At 46.4% G+C, this 25,123-nt stretch overlaps 1 pseudogene; it reads right to left on the bottom strand.

Moving 5' to 3' along the window:
- Positions 1-1,362: 1,362 nt before the first annotated feature.
- LOC122939412 lies at positions 1,363-2,847 on the bottom strand (annotated as a pseudogene).
- Between the last annotated feature and the right edge of the window lie 22,276 nt (positions 2,848-25,123).

Raw genomic sequence — 25,123 nt, 5'->3', positions numbered from 1 at the left:
GTTTTCCCCTGAAGGTGTAGGGTAGTAGTACTCATAGTAGCAATCCCCCCTCTGGCTCTCCTTTTGGCCATGTAGTGACTGGAGGGCACTCCCTATCTTCCTCGGGGTACGCCCTAGCATTGGGGCTCTTGCCTTGTGGTAATTGGGTTGCCCTTGCTCTGAAGTGACCACAGATGGTGAAGAAGTCAGTAACCAAGTCAGTTGATATTAATAAATAAGTCATACAAATACAATAAATCTGAATATTTCACTGAACAATACAACAATTTCCCTTTTGCAGTAACCCTGTTCTAGGGTTATGCAAAAAGATGAATAAAAAAGAGGTGTCTGTCCTGCTTTGTCTGCTTCTCTGTGAAGTCAGCACTGAGGGGAGGGAGAGAGAGCAGGAAAGCTACGGAGCATTGTAGTTTGCCACTGAATGCAGGAGAAGGTAGATCAAAATGTCTGCCTTAACCCTCCTCTTATGTTAGCTTTCTGTTACTATCCATGATGTTAACAGGTCGGTTTTGACCCGTGTCTTAAATCAGCCATAAAATACTCTCTGAACAATTATTTATCATCCAATTTGTTTCTTACCTCTTGGTTACCTTGTTAGGCTTCTTTATCCTTGAAAAGATTGGTTTTAATATTTTTGGTGTGACCCCTTAGACCTTTCTTTTGATAGCATACCTCTTATTTTCAAATTAAAATAAACCTCAATAGGTTATTATAAGTAAATAAAAGGTTGTTATGTCACCAGAATGTTGCTGAGGAGTATTTGAACACATCTCTTAACTTTTTTAAAAACTATTTTTTATTTTATTTTAATAACATTAACTATAATAACATTGATGGTGTTAGGGTCAATTTTGACCCATATTCATTTACTTCAATAAAATAGCCAAAAGTCTTTTTTTTTAACATAAAACATTCATAAACAATGAAAAGCAAGTAATAATACAAAATGTAGACTTGCAAGGTCAAACAAACAACACACAATCAAGCAAGGAAAACCAATAGAAATCAAGTACTACTTTCAAAGCATCTTTGTGCAGGAACTTGCATGTGTTTGTGTGAGTGTTTTTAGATGCATGTGTGGCAAAAGCTGACACTTTTAGCATGTTCTTTGCAAATATATTTTTTACAGTGGAAGCATAATGTGTGTGTCTTTCTGTCCTTATTGCTGGGGCAGACCTGACACCTCTTTCTTTTAGAATCAGATGGCATCACTGGAGTTGTGGCTGTGGCTGTGCTGGTTGATGTTGAGGCAAAGCTAGATGATGATGAGGATGCTGGCATTGATTCTCTTTGTGTTGTTGATGGTGTGGATGGAGTGCTTGATGAACTCTGCATCTGTCTGATCACGGCTGCAGCGATTGGATCTCAAGACACCCGTTTCCTTTGCTCAATGTGTGCCTTGACAAGGGAACTTCCTAGCTCCTTGAGAAATATTCTCCGCTTGTTATTTTTTTGTGTGTTCCAACCTGGGTGGATGTGGGTCCATAACACAAATGCATTGTATGCAGACACATCTAGGATGTTAGAAAACACAGCCATCGGCCATCTCCTGGTCATTCGCTGACAAGTATAGGTAGCAGTCAGCTTGTCCAGGTTGTCCACTCCTCCTTTGTTTTTATTGTAATCCAGGATAATTGTGGGCTTTTTGTCACTTCTTGATGACATAGCTGCATCTTTGTGAAAAGTGGACATAAGTATCACTTTTTTTTTTTTTGGTGGACAATATGAAACAACAGTGGTGGTGTCTGTAAAAGCAAATTTTGAAGAAAGTGAAGCTCTGTCCTTCACCTGCAAAATTTCAGTGTGCAGCTCAGGTTTATTTATTTTTATTGTGCCTACCATGGTGAGTTTCCTCCTGAGAAGTTCTTGTCCAAGGTCATAGCTGGTAAAAAAATTGTCAAGACGTGATATTGTGACCCCGCAGTCCAGTAGTCAAATCAAGGACTACACGTTGTCCTTGTTTTTTCTCAGGGATGCCACTTTCGAGTTTGCCGGTGTAAATCTGTAGGTTCCATGCATAGCTTGTTTTTGCATCACAGGCTGCCCAGATTTTTATGCCGTATTTGCCTGGCTTACTGGGCATATACTGCCGGAAGGGGCAATTTCCACGGAAAGGGATCAAACGTTCATCTACTGTTACCTGAGGCCCAGGGTTAAACATTAGTGGAAGGAGCTGAACCCATTTCTCCCAGACATCCCTTATGGGAGCAAGCTTGTCAGATTTTGCTCTAGTATCTCTGTTGTCAAATCTGAAAACTCTTGATATCATTCGAAAGGTGTGAAGTGACATTGTTGCTGGGAAGATATATCTGCCTCTTGACTTGTCCCAAAGACTATCAGTGGCCTCCAGCGAGAAGAAGAACACCAATATAAGCATCTAGGCATTCCTCATTTATGTCATTCCACATGTTGCCATGGTCTTTTTTTCCTTCAAGGTTTGTCATTGCAATGATCACTTTTTTTTAGTGACAATGGCATGAACAGTTCAAAACATGTTTTGATGTCACTTACTCTCGTCACAGCAAACCTTGTGATCCCAGGGGTCATTTTGATTACATCTGCAGCAGCTGCCCTGCCATGTAAGTCAGGAGGTTCTGAACTCCAACAGATCTTACCACTTTTGGATTTGAATGTTTCAGCAGGAACAGCAGCAGGTTCAGCACTGGTGGCCTCCTCATCAGACTCATCAGATGTGTCTATGTATTCTGGTTGATACTCTACTTCATCTTCTGCCTCAGAAACCTGCTCATCCATATCGCTATGCTGCTCTGTGTCCTCTGCCTCATTTTCATCCAAGATATAATCCAGTATTTGGCTTCCTGTAAATCTTCTCACTCTTGCATGCTGCATATTGGAGATGATTACTCTGCAAGTCAGCAACTCTGAAATGTATTGGTCCTATGTTTCTTTACTTTATTTAGAGAAGCAGACAAGCAGGCAAAGAGATAGGCCCCTCGCTAACTACAGCTCCCAGGGCTGAGAGGTGATTGGCTGTCAGTGTTACTAAGCAGAGAGAGTGTTTATGATTTCAGTTTTGGCACTTATTAGTGTCCTATAATCCTATATTATAACTGGGTCAGAATTGACCCTAACACCATAAACGTATCAATTTTAACCACAGTATTTTATAATTTAGTGAAAAGGATTCTTTTTCTATTACATTGTTTAAATAGAGGTTCCTGACAAAGTAAAAAAATCTTGATGCAATAAACAAATTTATGTGATACTTATAGACATTCAAAACCTGAAAACGGGTCGGTTCTGACCCTAACATAAGAGGAGGGTTAAAAAGAAACACCAGCAAGCACTACCAGAGAGGAAAATGTAATGTACAGGTCCTTCTAAAAAAATTAGCATATTGTGATAAAGTTCATTATTTTCTGTAATGTACTGATAAACATTAGACTTTCATATATTTTAGATTCATTACACACAACTGAAGTAGTTCAAGCCTTTTATTGTTTTAATATTGATGATTTTGGCATACAGCTCATGAAAACCCTAATTTCCTATCTAAAAAAATTAGCATATTTGATCCGACCAATAAAAGAAAAGTGTTTTTAATCCAAAAAAAGTCAACCTTCAAATAATTATGTTCAGTTATGCACTCAATACTTGGTCGGGAATCCTTTTGCAGAAATGACTGCTTCAATGCGGCGTGGCATGGAGGCAATCAGCCTGTGGCACTGCTGAGGTGTTATGGAGGCCCAGGATGCTTCGATAGCGGCCTTAAGCTCATCCAGAGTGTTGGGTCTTGCGTCTCTCAACTTTCTCTTCCCAATATCCCACAGATTCTCTATGGGGTTCAGGTCAGGAGAGTTGGCAGGCCAATTGAGCACAGTAATACCATGGTCAGTAAACCATTAACCAGTGGTTTTGGCACTGTGAGCAGGTGCCAGGTCGTGCTGAAAAATGAAATCTTCATCTCCATAAAGCTTTTCAGCAGATGGAAGCATGAAGTGCTCCAAAATCTCCTGATAGCTAGCTGCATTGACCCTGCCCTTGATAATACACACTGGACCAACACCAGCAGCTGACATGGCACCCCAGACCATCACTGACTGTGGGTACTTGACACTGGACTTCAGGCATTTTGGCATTTCCCTCTCCCCAGTCTTCCTCCAGACTCTGGCACCTTGATTTCCGAATGACATGCAAAATTTGCTTTCATCCGAAAAAAGTACTTTGGACCACTGAGCAACAGTCCAGTGCTGCTTCTCTGTAGCCCAGGTCAGGCGCTTCTGCCGCTGTTTCTGGTTCAAAAGTGGCTTGACCTGGGGAATGCGGCACCTGTAGCCCATTTCCTGCCCACGCCTGTACACGGTGGCTCTGGATGTTTCTACTCCAGACTCAGTCCACTGTTTCCGCAGGTCCCCCAAGGTCTGGAATCGGTCCTTCTCCACAATCTTCCTCAGGGTCCGGTCACCTCTTCTCGTTGTGCAGCGTTTTCTGCCACACTTTTTCCTTCCTACAGACTTCCCACTGAGGTGCCTTGATACAGCACTTTGGGAACAGCCTATTCGTTCAGAAATTTCTTTCTGTGTCTTACCCTCTTGCTTGAGGGTGTCAATGATGGCCTTCTGGACAGCAGTCAGGTCAGCAGTCTTACCCATGATTGCGGTTTTGAGTAATGAACCAGGCTGGGAGTTTTTAAAAGCCTCAGGAATCTTTTGCGGGTGTTTAGAGTTAATTTGTTGATTCAGATGATTAGGTTAATAGCTCGTTTAGAGAACCTTTTCATGATATGCTAATTTTTTTTGATAGGAATTTGGGGTTTTCATGAGCTGTATGCCAAAATCATCAATATTAAAACAATAAAAGGCTTGAACTACTACAGTTGGTGTGTAATGAATCTAAAATATATGAAAGTCTAATGTTTATCAGTACATTACAGAAAATAATGAACTTTATCACAATATGCTAATTGTTTGAGAAGGACCTGTACATGTCACAGTGCAGTTCAGTATGTCTTGTTTCCGTGCAGGCTGTATCCTGTGTATGTTGGGTGCTTGGGGCTGCAGTCGGGGTATGGGCTTCTGTGTGTGAACTGTAGTCTATTAATGTGTACTCCCTATGTCTGCATCATAGTGTAGTTCCTAACACTGCTTGCTGTGCAGACTGGCTGCATGCATTCTATGTACTGGCTGTGTTCCTCTAAGGCCTCATGCACACGATTGTTGTGTGCACCCGTGGCCGTTGTTCTGTTTTCCGTGATTTTCTGCACACCCATTGACTTTCAATTGATCAGTTGAAAACTCGGAAAATGCACCGTTTGTCATCCGCCTTTGTGATCCGTGTATCCTGTCCTTCAAAAAAATAGGACCTGTCCTATTTTTTTGATGGACAACAGTTCACGGACCCATTCAAGTCAATGGGTCCGTGAAAGAACACGGATGCACAGAAGATTGGCATCCGCGTCTGTGATCCGTGGCCGTAGGTTACTTTCATACAGACAGATCCGACAGTATATTCTAACACAGAGGCGTTCCCATGGTGATGGGGATGCTTCTAGTTAGAATATACTACGAACTGTGTACATGACTGCCCCCCAGCACCCGATCTCTGCGGCACCTGAGGGGTTAATTGTGCTGACCACGGCCCCCTCTAAGAGATCGGGTGCTGCCAGGCAGCAGGGGGCAGACACGTACACAGTTCTTTTAATCTATTCTAACTTGAAGCGTCCCCATCACCATCGGAACGCCTCTGTGTTAGAATATACTGTCGGATCTGAGTTTCACGATCTAACTCAAATCCGATGGTATATTCTAACATGGAGGCGTTCCCATGGTGATGGGGACGCTTCAAGTTAAAATATACCATCGGGGGGGCGTGGCTAGCTAGGCATGTGAGCGGACGCACGCAGTGAGAGCTCCCGCATCTGCCCGGCTATTTATCCTGTATTCACCCCGAGTTTTATAATATTCACCGGCCCGAACAGTTGGGGAGCAGTGCGAAGACAGACCTTAGGGTGCTGGAGTGCAGAATCGGCCACCATGTCGAGGAAAAGAGAGGGCAGAGGCACAGATAAGGAGCTCCAAGATGGCGCCGGGATCAGCACGCCGAAGCGGCGGGAACGTGCTGCAGAGATGCAGAAGGAGGCGGCAGTGAAGCTGAGCCAATTTGTGCGATCCTCGCAGGCCAGTAACAGCAGACAACGCAAGGAGATCCAAGACACTGGGTCAGTGGACCAGGGGGATGAATCGGATCCTGATGGGTCGGTAACTGGCATGAGCACGCACCAGAGCGCCAACAGATATAAAGCTCTGAGAGAGAATGGAGAGGAGCTGGAGCAAGAGACTGGTGAGTCAGACTCCGGGGAACCCACTCTCAAGGACGTACTGCAAGCCATTTCCAAATGTGGCAAGTCTTTGAGTGCACTAACGGTCCAGGTAGGCGCTATTAAAGAGGACATTTCTATTATTAGACATGACTTTAGAAAGTTGGCGGAGCGCACTACAGCGTTGGAAGATAGAGTGGGGGAGGTGGAGGATGAAGTACAGCCTCTGAAAAGAGATACCGCAGAGCATACCAGACTGCTGAGCGTGTTGGCGGCAAAACAAGACGATATGGAGAACCGCCTGCGCCGCAATAACGTACGGATTGTTGGAGTGCCTGAGAAAGTGGAGGGGAGGAATCCCACTGAATATTTTGAGGCATGGCTGAAAGAGCATGTGGGTCAGGATACTCTGACGCCGCTGTTCGCGGTGGAACGCGCACATAGGGTGCCGACTAGGCCTCTACCTCCCGGTGCACCTCCGAGAACAGTCCTGGCTAAGCTGCTACACTATAGAGATCGGGACATTCTACTGCGTAAAGCTAGAGAGCTGCAGGATTTATCCATTGACGGTCATCGGATCTCGCTGTTCCCGGACTATTCTATGGAGGTCCAGAAGAAGAGGGCTCGCTTTTTGGACGTCAAGAAAAGGCTGAGGGGCCTGGAGGTTCCTTATTCTATGCTATACCCAGCCAGGTTGCGTGTTGTGGCTTTGAATACCACCAGCTTCTTTGAGGACCCCAGAGAGGCGACCAGATGGCTGGATAGAAATGAACGTCAAATCAGGTTGGATCTCCAGCCGCCTGCCTGAGGAGACTTTGCATTTGTCTGGCGGATATTGACACCACTGCCTTAACTGCATACAGTTTTCTTTTACGAGTTATACGTTGGTTTATTCTGCAGCATTGTGTGCCCCAATTAAGAGAGTGATGGAGATGGGGGGGAAACTGTGCTGGGTTATGGGCGATATGTAATCATACTGTACTGAATGTATGTGACAATGTATTCATCATAGGTGTAGAAGGGGACGCTTTTAACTGTTTGCAATCCGATTGTGGGTCGGGATAATATGGGTGAATCAGTAGATTATCCTGAGTATCACTGAGGGGTATATATGTCTGATCTAAACGAAATGTTTACATCCGGGTGAGATGGGGGAAGCTAAAGGGTTATTAGCTATTTCTAGAAGTAAGTGACAGTTTCTAGGTTACCAATGACCAGTTAGGTAGCTAGTTTAGGCTACGTCCCTCCGGCGGATAGCTGGGGATTATTGCTGGACTTACCGTTTTGGTACAGTATACTCCCACGGGCCTAATAGCTAGGCGTGGTGTGGGGCCAATCGGTTAGCCCAGTGAATTGAAGGTTACAGTTGAGGTGCTGCCATCTGATGGCGGATTTACAGTTTGGGGAAGTTCTGGGGCGGGGTTCGGGACAAGACAAGTTGTGGAATGAGGGGATGCATGTAGGGATGTGTGGGGAATGGATGTGGAAGTTCCGTCCTCCAGAGCACAATGTCAGAAGTGTCGGAGTAAAGGGTGAGATCCTTTTTGTGGATATGAGATTGTACTGTAATACTAATGGCTGATTGTGTTAACTTCTTTAGCTGGAACGTTCGTGGGATCAAAGACAAGGTCAAAAGAAAGGCGATTTTGGAAAGCGTTCGTCCGCTACATCCTCTCATATGCTGCTTTCAGGAGACACACCTGTTGCCGGAACAGGTACACTTGCTTGGAATGGCATGGGTGGGGGCGGGATTTCACTCCACGTATTCTACGTACGCTAGAGGGGTCAGTATCTTGGTACATAAGAGTATACCGTTCTGTTGCCATGCTAGCAAGGTGGATGCTGATGGGTGCTATGTATGTATTTACGGTACCCTATATAACCAGCCCTGTGTGATGTGTGGAGTGTATATCCCCCCCCCCCCATACTCCCCACTGGTAATTAGGAAAGTTCTTACCTTTATGATGGACTACCCTGGAGTGCCAACAATCGTGTTGGGAGATTTTAACAATGTGATAAATCCTGAGATGGATAGGATGGGGATACAGACACGGGATTCGGGAGACTGTACGGCATTTGGTAGACTCTTATGGGAGGTTTCTTTAGTGGATATTTGGAGGGAGCGGAATCCGCAGGTCAGGCAATACTCGTGTTGTTCTAGTACATTTCACTCGCTGTCTAGAATTGTTCTGGCGTTAGTCACTGCAGAAATGGGAACAGTGGTACGTGACATCAAGTACCTTCCTCGACAGCTGACGGATCACTCTCCTCTTTTAGTTTCGGCAGCTTTTCGGCCAGCTAGAATAGGTAAAGGTACGCTGTGGTCATTTAATCCTTTCTGGTTGCCTATTTTGCCGGAGATAGGCGTTATCAAAGGACAATTAGAGGAGTTTTTTAGGATTAACTTGCCTACCAATACGAGGTTAATAATCTGGGACACCATGAAGGCCTTCTTGAGAGGGTTACTTATAGCACAGGTTAACAGGAAGAAGAGTGAGACTAGAGCTAAGGTGCAGGGGTTGGAGCGAGCAGTGGAGGCGGCAGAAGCTAAATATATAATGGAACCAGTGGATAGACACAGAGAATTGTGGAAGGGGGCACAGAAAGAATTGGACGATAGGTTATTACTTAATGCTAGGAACAAGCAATTCTTCCAGAAACAACGGTATTACGAGGAGGGAGAAAAGACAGGGAGAATGTTGGCTCTGATTTCCAGGGCCCAGCGTCCATCTAATTATATAGCAGCTCTTAGGGATTCAGATGGAGTTCTATGTACTGCTCAGGAGCGCATAATGGAGATTATGAGGGGATTTTACTCTAATTTATATGCGTCTCGGTTGTCCGCTTCTGATGAGGACATGGACTCCTTCCTTGAGGGATTACATATGCCTATTCTCACTTCTGAACAGTGTGGTAAGTTAGACTCTCCTATAACGATTACTGAGGTGGAATTGGCGCTGGCGAGTATGTCAAATAATAAGGCCCCGGGTGGAGATGGCTTGCCAGTGGAGATCTACAGACGTTTTGCCTCAGTCATGCTGCCTCAACTAGTGGAAGTCTTTAAGGAGGCAAGGGAGCAGAAGGAACTGCCTTCTAGTATGACTGAGGCAACCATTGTGGTTCTTCCGAAGCCGGGTAAAGATGTTTTGGAGGCGGAGTCATATAGGCCAATCTCATTACTTCAGGTAGACATTAAATTACTGGCTAAGGTTCTGGCGAATCGTCTGAATTCGGTTATAGCTACTCTTATTCACCCGGATCAGGCTGGCTTTATGCCGAATATGGCTACTGCGGTTAATATTAGGCGCTTATATCTAAATATTCAAAGTCAGAGACTGAACCCGGAGGCGGCGGTCGCATCTCTAGATGCGGCCAAAGCCTTCGATAGTGTAGAATGGAGGTATCTTTGGAGGGTATTGAAGAAGTTAGGGTTTGGCCAGTCATTCATTGGGTGGATTCAGCTCTTATACAGTAGACCGTCAGCGAGGGTTAGGGTGAATGGCAATCTGTCAGATAGCTTCAATCTCCATAGGGGGACGAGGCAGGGGTGCCCTTTGTCGCCTCTGCTGTTTGCGATAGCCATTGAGCCCCTGGCGGTGGCCATTAGATCTTCGGTGGGGATAAAGGGCTTCCGATATGGGCCCTTAGAGGAGAAAGTGGCACTATATGCAGACGATCTGCTACTATTTATGAATAATTGGAGGGAGTCTCTACCGGTGGCGATGGACGTAATCAATGGGTTTGGGAGAATGTCAGGCCTGTGTATAAATTGGAATAAGTCGGTGCTGATGCCTTTGAAGGCGGATGCTACTAACATCAGTGCATGTGTGGAGGGTTTGCAGGTGGTTCAAACTTTTAAATATCTGGGCATCCAGGTTTCACGCAGTGAGCTAGAGTTTGAAAGGTTAAACATTACTCCGCTGTTACAGACGTTTAGACAGAAAGTCAATGCGTGGACAAAACTGACACTATCATTAATAGGCAGGGCGAATCTGATAAAAATGATTCTGATGCCACAACTTCTGTATGTGCTACATAATGCCCCTATATGGCTTCCTCTTAGGATCTTCCATGTAGTTAACGCAATATTCAGGGATCTTATTTGGAAGAAAGGCATCCCTCGTATTAAATTGGAAACATTGTGCAGACCGAAGACTGGGGGAGGTTTGGGGGTTCCAGATCCAAGGATGTATTACTTGGCGGCACAACTGCAGCATATGAGAGGATGGGAGTCGACGGATGGCTTGGGAACTGCGAGTAAAATTATTCAGTCACTCGTGGGCTGTCAAAACCTGAGGTCTGCTCTGGAGGACGGTACTTTTCAGGCGAAGGGTAACGAATTTAAGACGCTTCAATCTATTCATAATGCTTGGTGGAAGGTCAGAGAAATCATTGGTATTCAGGGCTACTCAGATATCACCCCTATTTGGCCGAATTTTATGTATGCTGAGGTGAACAAGGTTAGTGGAGTGAAGGTATGGAGTACTCTGGGACTAAAATATATGGGTCAATTGTTTGATAATAACGTTCTTAAAGAATTCTCTAGTCTACAACAGGATTTTGGGCTGCAGAAGTCCCACTTCTATCTATATCTGCAACTTAGGCACGCGTTAAGCGCTCAGGACAAGGTGGTGGCGGTCTGCCCAGCACAGAAAAATGCAGTAGTAGATCTGGTAAAATCAAGTGGAGGTACGAAAGGAGTGATATCCTTAAACTACTTGTGTCTTATGGAGGCGCAGTTTAAGAAGCAAGAATTCCAATTGTATGACAAATGGAAGAGGGATGCCCCTGATTTAACAGAGGAATTATGGGCTGCTGTACTAGAGGATTTTACCCAAGTTGCGGTTAGTGAGGCTCAGAGGGTATCTCAGCTCTTGTTACTACACAGAGTATATAGGACCCCGGTTCTGCTGAAAAAGATGGGGTACAGGAGTGATGATTGCTGTCCAAGATGTGATGTAGCGAACGCAGATCTTGTTCACTTGATGTGGAACTGCCCCAGGCTGAGGAGGTATTGGGTGGGGGTAGGCAAATTGGTGAAAACCGTTTTTGATGTGGAACTTAGTATGAAAGTGACGGAATGTTTGTTAGGATGTGTGAAAGCTGTGAACCATGGGCAGGAGAAAAGATTAGCTATTATTAGAGTATTGTATCAGGCGAGGAAAGTAATAGCATTTTATTGGTTGAGTAGACTACCGCCTTCAGTGGAAGAACTGGAGCGAAAAATTCACGCGCTGATTGGTTTGGAGAAATATGTCTATCAAAAAAGGGATTGCTTAAAGAAGTTTGAGAAGATATGGTCGAGCTGGATCCAGCACTTTAATCTACAACTGTGAAGGAATGGAGGGGGCGTGAGTGGTGGGGGGAGTGAATGTGGGCTGCTTGATTAGGGCTGGGGGGGCTGAGAGGACTCATTAAAGTTAAGGGGGATAAACAATTTCTGGAGATCTTAGGAAGCAGGTGGATCTTATGTATACTTTTACAATTACACATACTTGCTTAGAAAGTAAAGCTCTGGTTACCGCCGCATGACACTGTGTTTATGTACTGTGATGTGTTCAATTGTGGTAATGATTTGATGCATCCTATATTGTACTGCTGTTCAACTGCTCTTGTCCCAGGGGTTGTGGAGGGGGGGAGGGGGGGAGGGGGGGGGAAACAGTGTTCTGTCTTTGTTGTTTATATGAAAAATCTTTAATAAAAAGAATCTGATTTAAAAAAAAAATATACCATCGGATTGGAGAAAACTCCAATCCGATGGTATAAAAGGGACTCCTGACTTTACATTGAAAGTCAATGGGGGACGGATCCGTTTGCAGTTGCACCATATTGTGTCAACGTCAAACGGATCCGTCCCCATTGACTTGCATTGTAATTCAGGACGGATCCGTTTGGCTCCGCACAGCCAGGCGGACACCAAAACGACTTTTTTTTCATGTCCGTGGATCCTCCAAAAATCAAGGAAGACCCACGAACGAACAAAATGTCACGGACCTACGGACCCCGTTTTTGCGGACCTGAAAAAAAAACGGTCGTGTGCATGAGGCCTAACCGTGTAAGCTGGGTGCAGCGTGCTGGCTATGGTCTTCTGTGCATGAACGTGGGTCTGTGTGTGTGGATATTCCCTGTGTTTGTATCATAGAGCAGTTCTCTGTGTTGGCTGGCTGCTGAGATATTGCATACCAGCCGTGGGCATTTTCCATGTTGCTCGTGCTGCTTTGCTGGCCACGGTGTTCTGTGCCTAGTGTGAACTGTCTCCTGTGTTTTGTATGCTCTGTGTTCACATAGATTTAATGTTTCCCTGGTCTATGTGCTTGATTACCAGGTGGTCAGGTGCTCTCATTAATTAGCTATACAGACCTTGAGCTATGTGCCTGAGGCAGTCCGTCTCTAGCTTGGCTGTGTGCAGGGTGTATGCTCCTGACCTGGGTCTTTGCCAATCTACCCGGATCTGTGTGGTCGCCTGGTAATTTATTGATGTCACCATGTTTTTTGGCCTTGTCTGACTGGGAATGCCATGCATCTGCTCTGCATGGGGTCCAGGCATCTGCCTGTCTTATATCTTCCCAGCTTTGTCATGACCGCCATGCATTCATTGCGCATGGAGTCCAGGCATCTGTCTTGTTTGCCTGTGCTCACCTTATGTCCGATATTCTGTTCAGTATGTGGTTTATGTCTGAATTGTGTCCTATATTTCTGGTTGTTTGGGTTCCAGTTCCTGTTTTGTTTTTGTGACTGGACCGCTGGTGTTATATACCAGCATCGGTTATCTTGCAGGTTTTGCAGAAATGATGATAATCCCTGATGGGTCCCTTTTTGGAGAGAAAGTAGGGGACAAAAAAACCTGGTATGTAGATTCTGGCTTGCAGAGAAGAGTATAAGATAGAAAGATACCTTCTAAAATGTCCTTTAAAGACCACACATCGAGTACTTTATTTAGCCAGAGCCATTTTACATTATCGAGGGCCATCTTGGCATCGATAGTTAAAATGGCTGGTTGGGGATGTGAGGATGGTCTAATCTGTACAGCATCCAAAACCTTCATGATAAATGAGACTGACAGGCTGGCCCACCCCCTTCCCTGACCCCTTTTTCCACCACTTTGGAAAAGTGGCATGAGCATGGAAAATCATAGATTTAAACACACAATCCCCTTTGTGACCTAATCTGTGATAAAAGTACGCCAAAAAGTGGAGTACTTCTCATCATAAATGACCCCCTTGATTTAAATAATAGACAGGTAACAGATATAGATTTATTTGGCCACAGCAGCTATTTTATCATAAAAAAAACATAACCATATAGCACTAGATAATATTCCAAATAAATGCTTGTAGTGTATATGCTCAACATTTCTATCCCAGCCCGAAGCAGGTTCTCGAACGCACAAAAAAATCAGCCCTCAATCCGTACCCACATTCACTTGATTTACCTATAGCTGATAGACAATGACTTGCAGGCACCAATTCACTGACTCTGATTTATTACAAGCCTATGTGATTAATTGGCCGCTAAGTTGTTAGAATGAAAACAAATTTTTCTGCTAATGAACCTGTCTTTCCAGATGGCAACCACGTCACAAAGGAAAACAGTTCAAGAAGTGCCAAATTCTTGACCACCAACCAGGGGCGTACCTAGAGCATTTGGCACCCGGGGCGAACCCTTTGTTTGGCTTACACCCCCTCCCTTAATTACACCCCCCCTTAATTACACACTCCCCCCCTTAATTACACTCCCTCCCTCCCCACCTTAATTACACCCCCCTTAATTACACACACACCCCCTTAATTACACCCCCTCTCTTCTCCCCTTAATTACACCCCCTCCCTTAATTACACCCCCTCCCTCCCCACCTTAATTACACCCCCCCTTAATTACACACTCCCCCCCTTAATTACACCCCCTCCCTCCCCACCTTAATTACACCCCCCTTAATTACACACACACCCCCTTAATTACACCCCCTCCCTTAATTACACCCCCTCCCTCCCCACCTTAATTACACCCCCTCCCTTAATTACACCCCCCCTTAATTACACACTCCCCCCCTTAATTACACCCCCTCCCTCCCCACCTTACCCCTCCCTTAATTACACACACACACATCCCTTAATTACAAACCCCCCCCCCTTAATTACAAACCCCCACTTAATTACGCACACACACCCCCCTTAATTACACAATTATTTACTCACATTTTGATGATGCCTCAGGCTCCGTCCGACCGCTGGTAATGGATCCTTCCGCTTCGGTGAAGGCGGCGCGGCGTAAGCGTCGTGACGTCATGTTGCGCGCCGCCGCAATAATCCTTCCACAGAAGCCGGCGCCTGGCGGAGTCGCGTCGCGGTGCAGCAGTGGATGGAGGGGTGACTCCGTCATGGCACCCCCCTTGTGAGTGGCACTCGGGGCGGGCCACCCCCCCCCGCCCCCCCTTGGTACGCCACTGCCACCAACCCTTGTTCTCGTCAACTACTGACCAAGGCTTAGCACTCCATCAACTCCTGCCATATCAGAAAAGAGATCAGAGTGAAGAGATTCCACTACCTGCTTCATCGATAAAGACCATCCATTATACAACTCCAAAAAGGATGCCTAAGCTGCCAAATCCAGTTACAGCAGCCAGGGCCAGCCCTTCCATAGAGGCAAGAGGGGCAATTGCCCCCGGGGCCCCCAGCGCTGGCCCGCAACTACTATTCTATAATTATTTTCTGTGTTGGACTGGGACAGACAGAACAGTGTGGCGGCGCAGAGGCGCTGAGTAATGTACAGTTGTGTTCAAAATGATTCAACCCCCACTGAAATTGAGTGTTTTGGCCAGTTTGACATTGATTTTGATCATTTCCAGTCATCTTGTTTTCAATTAAATCAAAGAGGCACTTGTAAGTCAGACAAATATAACATAACATTTATAATGAAATAACCACAAATGTATTTTCTGTGCTCACATCATTATCAGTTTTATTCAACCCCCAAGTGACATTCAATCTTAGTACTTAGTACAACATCCTTTTCCAGTTATAACAGCTTTTAAACGTGAAGCATAGCTTGACACAAGTGTCTTGCAGCGATCTACGGGTATCTTCGCCCATTCTTCATGGGCAAAAGCCTCCAGTTCAGTCACATTCTTAGGCTTGCGCGCTGCAACTGCTTTCTTTAAGTCCCACCAGAGGTTCTCAATCGGATTTAAGTCTGGTGACTGCGATGGCCACTTCAAAATGTTCCAGCCTTTAATCTGCAACCATGCTCTAGTTGACTTGGAGGTATGCTTGGGATCATTGTCCTGTTGAAAGGTCCAACGTCTCCCAAGCCTCAGGTTTGTGACGGACTGCATCACATTTTCATCCAATATCTCCTGGTACTGAAGAGAATTCATGGTACCTTGCACATGCTGAAGCTTCCCTGTACCTGTAGAACCAAAACAGCCCCAAAGCATGATTGACCCCCAGCCATGCTTCACAGCAGGCAAGGTGTTCTTTTCTTTATAGGCCTTGTTCTTCCTCCTCCAAACATAGCGTTGATCCATGGGCCCAAACAGTTCTAATTTTGTTTTATCAGTCCACAGAACACTATCCCAAAACTTTTGTGGTTTGTCCACATGACTTTTGGCATACTGCAGTCGACTCTTCTTATTCTTTGGAGACAGCAAGGGGGTGCGCCTGGGAGTTCTGGCATGGAGGCCTTCATTACGCGGTGTGCGCCTTATTGTCTGAGCTGAAACTTTAGTACCCACATCTGACAAATCTTTTTTCAGTTCCTCAGCAGTCACACGGGGACTTTTCTCCACTTTGCACTTCAGGTAGCGCACAGCAGTTGAAGTCAGCATCTTATTTGCTTCAGGTAGCGTTTCAAAAGTGCCCTTTGCCTTGAATTTGCGAATGATGCTTCCTATGGTGTCTCTTGGTATGTTTAACATCTTTGCAATCTTATAGCCATTGCCCTTCCTGTGAAGAGAAATTACCTCTTCTCTTGTCTTCCTGGACCATTCTCTTGACTTCACTATGTTTGTAAACACACCAGTAAATGTCTAGAAGGAGCTGAGTATCACAGTCCTTTTAAATCTGCCTAATTGGTGATTATTATGCTTGATTGCTGCTCCACAGGTGTTTTCAATACCCGATTGAAAACACTTGAATGAACCTCTGTTCTTAAGAGTGGTAGTCTTTAAGGGGTTGCATAATTGTGTCAATGAAGAAATCACCAAAAAACATTTAATACTGTATTACAAAAACAATTGATGTCATTTTAGTTGCATTTGGTTCTTTAAAAAGTTTTCATTCTGAACACAATTACAAATGTACACTAAATTCCCTAAAACCCTTTACAGCATTGGGGATTGAATAATTTTGAACACAACTGTAATTAAACTGTCTGGACTGGAGGCGGCCCCCCCCCCTCGCCGCTCTACCTGAGCTGCCTGTCTCTTTAAGAGATTCGAGACGACTGGAGCGGCTGGCTGACGTTGCCACAGGTCCCGCCCCCCAGAGCAGAGAACTTGAAGAAGGAGCAAGTGCCATTGGCAGCCAGCCACAGCCCACAGTCTGACTCTGCCAGCGCCAGGGAAGGCCCGCTGCCCACAGAAGACAGGCAGCAAGCCAAGTTCCACTTCTAACTAAGTACAGTCTACAGACCCGTTGCTGTCTGGTAGGTTGGTTAAACTTATTGTTAATTAAACTGGATCGGATCCATCCATTCCCAGTTTCCCAAATCCCACTCACTTAGTCCATCAGTGTACTACCAGTCTGGTAGGTTGGTTGATTAAACTAGATTGGGATCCATCCCAGTCTGGTATGTTGGTTGATTAAACTGGATCGGATCCATCCCAGGCACCATCTCGCCAGTGCCAGTGTACTAGCCCGCCCTGCGGCCCTGGTTCTGTTTGGACTCAGTTGGACTGGAGAAATGTGCATGGGGGGGAAGGGCCCCTTATTGTTTTTCACCCCGGGGCCCCATTTCACCTAGAACTGGCCCTGACAGCAGCCAAGCACTGACAAAACACTCATCCCATGGGCTTGATGCAACAAACATTTAAGCTGCCTAACAAAGACTGGAACTCCCTTGATATCATTTTCTTTAACCACCTATCCACCCCCATCTTCAAGCCAGGGAATCCATCTAAAGGCACCTATATCAATCAAATTTTCAAAGCTTGGGGTCTATAATATAATTTATGGACACACCCCCTTCGGAAAGAAAAGATGAATGAGCTGGATTTCATTTGGCTCTATGCCCTAAGGGGAGATCTGCAAATTGCTCAATGTGGATGAGGGTGGGGATGTCACATAAAGGACTCCCAGGAGGACATCCCAACGCCACCTTCTTTAGTAACTTTTTTGACACTACATAAATCTTTTTTCCAAGCCAAGTAAAAGTTCTTTCTAATTAACTCAACCTCTCAACAAAAGAAATACAAAACTCACAATGAGAACCTTCCTCCAACAATGCTATCTTCCTGTTTGGGTGACTACTAAGAAGCTGCAAAATTTCAACCTAACACAGTGGTGTCATTCCCCTTTCCAAGCATATCTCCTCCTTTTCCCTTTTTTAAGGCCTCGTGAAGCCCCCACAGGAGATGTGCTTCTGCTTAAAGGTTATGAACACCTTTGGGGCAATTTTTTTTATGATTGCATTTTTACTCATTTGGTGATAAAAATCATTTTTTTTTCAATACGTCTTTAACAAAAATATTGAACCATTCTGTCACAAAGGGTTAACTGTTTTTCTAGCTGTGTGAATCCTACTTTCACTTTGTGCCAGTCATCTAATAACTCTTATCTCAAAATAACTAATAGGTTAAAAAAAACGTATTTGTAAGATAAGGTTTGAGCTTTAATGAGTGTTTATAAGGTCTGAGAGAAAAGATAAAGAGCCTGTCAGCTCCCTGCCTGACAGAGCAGAGAGAAAATTCAGATCCTGCTAGCTCAGTACAGAGAAAAGGACTCCATAATTTTAATACAGACCAATTGAATAAACGATTTTTAGCTCCAAAAACAGACGCTGGGAATATTTTTATTCCTCAGGGCCGCACCCCCGAGCACCACAGGCAGCGTGCCCCTGGATATAATTGCGGTGGTTGGCGGTGGGCAGTAGGAGATGAGCGCTTCCATTTTGGAAGCGCTCATTTCCATATACATCTGTATCGCCGTCCTCAGGACAGCGATACAGATGCCTGTGCTGTAGGGGAGGGAGAGGCGTCTCCCTCCCCTGTTCTTCTCATAGGCTGCAGGCACTAATGCCTGGGGCCTATCAGAGGCTGGCTCAGGCGCCGCGATGACGGTACACAGCCCGGAAGAGGCCTGCATTGTATCGCTGCTGATGGAGGTAAGTATTAGTGTTTTTTTTTGCTTTTTTTTGTTTGTTTTTTCTTCCTATGGGGGGGGGGGAAGCTGGCACTATGAGGAAGGAGCTGGCACTATGGGGAAGGAGCTGGCATTTCTTACAGCCCCATTTTTTTGGGGGTGGCATTCTGGGGGCATTTATTTCTTATCCATTTTGGGGGGGGGGGGGCATTTCTTACTGGCACATTATGGTGGGGCACCATGAGGGAGAGGAGCACTATGGGGGTATCTGGGAGCTCTAAAGGGGCTTTTTTTATTGTCACATTATGGGGGGCACTATAGGGGAGAGCGCCACTATAGGGCATCTGGTGTCACTATAGGGGCAATATTTGGCGGCACTATGGGGAAGTGGGGGCTCTAAAGGGGCCTTTTTTATTGGCACATTATGGGGGGCACTGGCACCTGGTGGCACTAAGCGGACATTTTTTAATGGCACTATAGGGGAGAAAGGCACTATGGAGCATTATTTTGGGGCACTATGGGGGAGTCGAGCACTATTGGGACATATGGTGGCACTAAGAAGGGGCATTTTTTACTGGCACATTAGAGGGGAGAGGAACACTATAGGAGCATCTGCTGGGGGCACTAAAAATGGGCATTTTTTTACTGACATATTAAGGGGGACACAATGGGGAAAGGGGGAGAGGAATTTACTGGGGCACTATATAGGGGTATTTTATACTGGCATACATTATGGTGACATTAGCTCAACTGTGGGTACTAAACGGGGGTATTTCATATTATAGGGAGAATTATTACGAGGAACATGATTACTAGTATGGGCACTATAGGGGCATTATTACTACTAAGTGTGCTCTGGCAGAGAATTATTTCTATTTGTGGGATTTTGGGGAGCACTGTTACTTTGGGGGCACCCTGGCACAGTATCAGATTAGCACAATTATTTTTGGGGCACATTATCTTTATACTATTAGTGTCTGGGTGCAGTTATTTTTTAGAGCACTGTGTGCCAATAATTGTTGAAGCGGGCACTATCTGTGTGGTAGTAGTATTTCCAGGGGGACTGTTTCTGCAGTATATTATTGGGGGTGGCAGGAAAGGGTGTTCAGAAGATGTGAAGATGATGGAAATGTGGGAAACTAATGTCTGTTTGTCAATCTCTGCAGAGATGGGAGATGGCTGAAAAATCATCATGACAGTCTGGTCTAAATGGAGAAGATGAGGAAAGGGAACATCTACAACAAAGGTGACATCACTGGATGTAAGAAGTATGTGGCGCTATGTAGGAGAGGAGATGCCCCGGCTCCTCCCCCTGCCATTTGCAGAAGGAGTATTCAGAGCTGGGTGAGGACGGCCAAGGGGGCAGCAGGCCACTGGCGGGTGGCAGATGGTGGGGGGAACCACAGGCCTTTAGCAGGATCTGGGGAGGGAGGAGAGCAGAGGAGCTTTCTGACTGTAGCCTGCTGTTTATTGTATAATGTGAAGCAGGCAGTGCAGCCAGGGAAGGCCCTCCCCTCTCCGTGTTATGTGTAGAGACAGGCCTCAACAATAGAATTTCAGCTGTACAGTGTTTGTTGGTAGTGGCCTATTATATGTAGGAGGGGCTTTTAATAATGGGCGGGGCTAAAAATGGGCCACTTTACTGGATTTGCCCCCCCCCCCAGGACTAAGGCTGCCAGCCCTCCCCTGTCTGTAAGCCTCCTTCTGTTAGCAGACTAATCTGGACAATGGGTATCATCCATCTTAGGCTACTTTCACATTAGGGTATTTTGCAGATCCATCATGGATCTGCAAAAACTAGTGTTGATCGAGCACCAAAGTGCTCGGGTGCTCGAGTAGAACACTTTGGGATGCACAATGGAAGTCAATAGGAGAACCCGAGCATCCCAGGCACCCCCTGCTCTGAAGAAATAAGGGTGTCTGGTTCATAGGAAAAGGTCAGAAATTGATGGAAACACCACCAAAATGGTTCTGGAACAGCATGGGGAGGATGTCTGGATGCATTTTAGACTCCCAGGGCGCTGCTGGGAATGATGTTGTCCGAGTAGCACGCCACTTTTACAGACTGACAATAATACGCATCAAACCGAAGATAAAATCGATTTTAGAGGAAAAATTGTTAGCAAACATTCTTTTCTGTATATTTACTTGTTTATAAAGTGCAACTGCTGCCACAAATTACAAGGAAGAGGCACTCCGATACAACCTGTACATCACATAAAGGAGGGCCTCATTCATATTGTGCTACAACTGTTCAGGTAGTGGGACTCCTACACTCATAAAGCCTATGCACTAAGTGAAAGGGCTGCCAAAAATTACAAGGAACCGGCACTACAATACACCCTTTATTACACATAAAGGAGGGTATCATACACAGCCTTGGAAAATCATGATTAATGGCCTGCTGGTAACCCTCAAAAGCATTAGGAGCAAGGGCCTGCTGGTGACCCTCTAAAACATTAGAGGTGAGGGCCTGCTGCTGATCTGATCATCTAAAACATTAGGGGTGAGGGTCTGCTGCTGATATGACCCTGTAAAACAGGAGTGAGGGTCTGTTGCTCAGCTGACCATCTAAAACATTAGGGGCGAGGACCTGCTGCTGATCTGACCTTCTAAAACATCAGGAGTGAGGGTCTTCTGCTGATCTGACCTAAAACATTAGGGGTGAGGGTCTACCGCTGACCTGACCTTCTAAAACGTTAGGGGTGAGGGTCTGCTGCTGAGTTGACCATCTAAAACAGTGGTGCCCAACCATTTTTCGTCTGAGGGCCGCACTAGACATGGTATACATTTTGGGGCCAGAACCAGGTTGCTTTGCCAGAAAGAAATGCAAACACTGTGAGGGAAAACGTGTGAGCATTACTAAAATACATAATATGTAGGCCTTCAAATCTGGGTTGGAGGCTGTGTTTGGAGCCTCTGTTGTATATTCTGTCGAAAGACCAGACGAAAAAGCCTTGTATGCAGCACTTCTATGTCCAGTAAAAAGATAGGATCCAGAACGGAAACTGAACCGATCCCAATATAGTCAGTGGAATCTGTTCTGCTTTTTCCCTGTTGGGTGACAGAAGGAGGGGGGAACAGGGTCACTAGTGGGGTGACAGGAGGAGGGGAGAGCAGGGTCACTAGTGAGGTGAAAGGAGGAGGGGGAGCAGGGTCACTAGTGGGGTGACACGAGGAGGGGGAAGCAGGGTCACTAGTGAAGTGACAGGAGGGGGGCAGCGTCACTAGTCGGGTGACAGGAGGAGGGGGAAGCAGGGTCACTAATGGGGTGACAGGAGGAGGGGGAAGCAGGGTCACTAGTAGGGTGACAGGAGGAGGGGGGAGCAGGGTCACCAGGGACCAGTCACATGAGTCCTCGACTCCTTATCTCTTCAGCGGCCCTTGTCATGTTTCCCAAGGTCCTCAGGCAGCGCACCCCACTCTCCTTACAACAGCCACCCCTGGAGCCGGCCCCTCCTCATTCCAGCTCCCGCCGGCTTCCGCTGCTACAGGACCTGTTTCGCTATGGTCCATGCCTATACCAACCAATAACAAAGCTCCTTGCTGTAAGGAGCTTTGCTATTGGTTATTTCAGGCACAGTCAGCATCGCTGCGCTGCCTGTGCTGTTCACAGCGCTCATTGCGCTGATGAATGTGGGGGGAAAAGTCTAAGGCGTATTGGTACGCCTTAGATTTTTCCAGGGAGTCACACGGGCCACATGACACAGTTGGGCATTACTGATCTAAAACATTAGGGCGAGGGCCTGCTGCTGATCTGACCATCTAAAAAATTAAAGGTGAGGGTCTTCTGCTGAGCTGACCATCTAAAAAAATAGGGGTGAGGGTCTGCTGCTGATCTGACCTTCTATAACATTAGGGGTGAGGGTCTGCTGCTGAGCTGACCAACTAAAACATTATGTGCGAGGGCCTGCTGGTGACTCTCTAAAACATTAGAGGTGAGGGTCTGCTGCTGAGCTGACCCTTAAAAACATTAGGAGCGAGGGCAGCCTAATAACCATATTGATATGATGGAGGAGGAGGAGGAGGACGAGAAAAAGAAGATTGAACCATGCACCCTTTTTTGTGGTGGAAGGGATGCATCTAAATACAGTGTGAGGGTCATGGGAAAGGCAGCATAACATAAAGTCAGCCATGTGTGCCAGAGTCCCAACAGACAAGACTTGATGAAAGACAGATGAAATAAACCTGCTATGGGTACTACCCTCTAAAGCGGAGGCAACCATCTCCTGCTCCCACTCCTCCTCCTCATCATCCAATTCGCGCAGAGAAGACGAACGGAGGATGGTCGGGCTATCACCCTGTGTACTGTCTTCCACCATTTTCACCTCTTCCACATGCAAAGCGTCTGCCTTCATTGTGAGCAGTGAGTGTTTCAGTAGACACAGAAGTGGGATGGTTACGCTGATAATAGCGGCATCACCGCTCACCTTCTGTGTTGTTTCTGCAAAGTTGCGTAAAACCTCACAGAGGTCAGACATCCATGCCCACTCGTCGCTTGTGAAGAGCGAAAGCTGACTGGAAAGGTGATGACCATGTTGTAGTTGGTATTCCAGTGCTACTCTCTGCTGCTCACAAAGCCTGGCCAACATGTGGAACTATCGGAAATGGGCACACACGGCGCACCGTCACCAGTAGCTCAGGCAAATTGGGGTAGGTTTTGAGAAACCTCTGAACCACTAAGTTGAACATGTGGGCTAGGGATGGTATGTGTGTGAGCTTGCCAAGCTCCAAAGCCGCCACTAACTTTCGGCCATTATCAGACACAACCATGTCTGGTTGTAGGTTGAGTGGCGAGAGCCACAACTCGGTCTGGTACCTTATACCCTGCCACAGCTCTGAGGTGGTGTGCTTTTTGTCACCTAAGCACTGTTGCCGCTTCCACACAGCAGTGCTACACTGCTTCCAGCTATTGACTGATGGCTGACAGGTGCTGTAAGATGAGAATTCAGAAATCCTGATGGAAGTAGGGCCCGCAATCCTTGGTGTCAGTAGCACCTGTGCCATCCCAGGGTATGGCTCTCTCCCGGCCTCCACAACGTTCACCCAGTGTGTCGTCAGGGAAATGTAGCGTCCCTGGCCACAGGCACTTGTCCATGTGTCAGTCATTAAGTGGACTTTATAAATAACTTGTTGGTCAGGGCACAGGTGATGTTACGGGACACATGCTGGTATAAAGCGGGGATGGCACACTGGGAAAAATAGTAGGGGCTGGGGACTGAGTAACGAAGGGACGGCCACCACCATCAGGCTGCGGAAAGCGTCTGTGTCCACAAGCCAAAATGGCAACATTTCCAGAGCCAGCAATTTGGAAAGGTGCGCATTTAGTGCTATGGCCTGTGGGTGGGTGGCTGAGTATTTACACTTTTGTTCAAAGGCCTGGGGTAAGGACATTTGGACGCTGGACGACAGAAGTGGATGTGGTACATGATGGTGCTTGTGAAGGTCCAGGTCCAGGTGCAGGGCGTGAGGTATCCGGGCCTGCGTCTTGGACGTGATTGGCCAGCACGTAACACAGGGGAAGAGGAGGCAGTGGTCTGACCCGCAGACACTGATTATGGACACAGGCGTTCGGCCCACCTATTAGGGTGTTTTGATGCCATGTGGCGGATGATGCTGGTGGTGGTGAGGTTGCTAGTGTTCACGCCCCTGCTCATGTTGGTACGGCACGGGTTGCAAATGACAATTCTTTTATCATCCGCACTTTGCTCAAAAAAGCGCCAGACTGCAAAACACCTACCCCTTGGCAAGGGAGATTTCCGCAAGGGGATGCTCCGTGGAACAGTTGCGGGCCTGTTTGGTGTGGCCCGCCTTCTCCCTTTCACCACCCCACTGCCTCTACCAGTCTGTTTCGGTGCTGCAGATCCCTTCCCCTCTGTACTGCTGTACTCGCTCTGCTTGCCACCTTCCCAGGTTGGGTCAGTGATTTCATCGTCCACCACCTCCTCTTCCACTTCCTCACTCTGCTCATTCTCCTGACTTGTTCACCTAACAACCACCTCACTTATTGACAACCGTGTCTCATCCTCATCATCAACCTCTTGAGACACTAATTGCCGTTGACTTTTCGGCAACTGTGTTTCATCATCCATCTCGTGAAACACTAATTGCCGTACCCCACCATCATCATCTTGTGACTGTGGATGCTCAAAAGTTTGGGCATCGGTGCACACGATCTCCTCATGTCCCTCTTCAAGCGGGCTTGGCGAAAGGCCCAAATCAAGGAATGGCAATGAAAAGAGCTCCTCAGAATATCCGAGTGTTGGATCACTTGTTTGCCAAGACTCTTCATCGTGGGAGGAAGGATCAGGGTGAGGATTCTGTTAACCAGACTTTTGGCAACTGAGACTGGACTTTGTGGAAGACAGGGTGGTGCTTAACTGACTGGAAGCATTATCTGCTACAATCCAACCGACCACCTGGTCGCACTTGTGTGACATCAAGAGTTGTGTCCTGCGCCGCCCTGCAAACTTCCCTGTCCCTTACTGCTCGCCTTCAGCATATTAAATGATATATGTGCTTGCAAGTATGTCACATGCCCAGTAGCGCAGGT

Source organism: Bufo gargarizans, chromosome 5, assembly GCF_014858855.1.
Source record: "Bufo gargarizans isolate SCDJY-AF-19 chromosome 5, ASM1485885v1, whole genome shotgun sequence".
In the NCBI taxonomy this organism is placed as follows: Eukaryota; Metazoa; Chordata; class Amphibia; order Anura; family Bufonidae; genus Bufo; species Bufo gargarizans.
Note: the sequence above shows the minus strand (reverse complement) of the source record. Positions and strands in the feature narration are given on the sequence as shown.